Source organism: Mizuhopecten yessoensis, unplaced genomic scaffold (assembly GCF_002113885.1).
Source record: "Mizuhopecten yessoensis strain PY_sf001 unplaced genomic scaffold, ASM211388v2 scaffold7479, whole genome shotgun sequence".
Lineage (NCBI taxonomy): Eukaryota > Metazoa > Mollusca > Bivalvia > Pectinida > Pectinidae > Mizuhopecten > Mizuhopecten yessoensis.
Window position 1 is genome coordinate 116,719 of NW_018407068.1, and position 1,213 is coordinate 117,931.

The window sequence follows — 1,213 nt, forward strand, 5'->3', positions numbered from 1 at the left end:
AGTGATACTCTGGTTCTATAGATATGAGGGTCAGTGATAGTTTGACTCTATTTTAATGTAGGTACCCAGTAAATGGTATTTTGGTCCTATGTTAATGTATGTTAGTGATACTCTGGTTCTATAGATATGAGGGTCAGTGATAGTTTGATTCTATTTTAATGTAGGTACCCAGTAAATGGTATTTTGGTCCTAGTTTAATATAGGTCAGTGATACTCTGGTTCTATAGATATGAGGGTCAGTGATACCTTTGTTCTATAGATATAAGGGTCAGTGATACCTTGGTTCTATTTAATATAGGTCAGTGATACTCTTGTTGTATAGATATGAGGGTCAGTGATACCTTTGTTCTATAGATATAAGGGTTAGTGATACCTTGGTTCTATAGATATAAGGGTCAGTGATACCTTGGTTCTATTTAATATAGGTCAGTGATACTCTGGTTCTATAGATATGAGAGTCAGTGATAGTTTGATTCTATTTTAATGTAGAAACCCAGTAAATGGTATTTTGGTCCTATGTTAATGTATGTGAGTGATACCTTTGTTCTATAGATATAAGGGTTAGTGATACCTTGGTTCTATAGATAAGGGGTTTAGTGATGCCTTGGTTCTATAGATAAGGGGTTTAGTGATACCTTGGTTCTATAGATAAGGGGTTTAGTGATGCCTTGGTTCTATAGATAAGGGGTTTAGTGATACCTTGGTTCTATAGATAAGGGGTTTAGTGATGCCTTGGTTCTATAGATAAGGGGTTTAGTGATGCCTTGGTTCTATAGATAAGGGGTTTAGTGATACCTTGGTTCTATAGATAAGGGGTTTAGTGATGCCTTGGTTCTATAGATAAGGGGTTTAGTGATACCTTGGTTCTATAGATATGAGGGTCAATGATACCTTTGTTCTATAGATATAAGGGTCAGTGATACCTTGGTGATATAGATATGAGGGTCAGTGATACCTTTGTTCTATAGATATAAGGGTTAGTGATACCTTTGTTCTATAGATATGAGGGTCAGTGATACCTTTTTTCTATAGATATGAGGGTTAGTGATACCTTTGTTCTATAAATATGAGGGTCAGTGATACCTTTGTTCTATAGATATTAGGGTCAGTGATACCTTGGTTCTATAGATATGAGGGACAGTGATACCTTTGTTCTATAGATATGAAGGTCAGTGATACCTTGGTTCTATAGATATGAGAGTCAGTGATACCT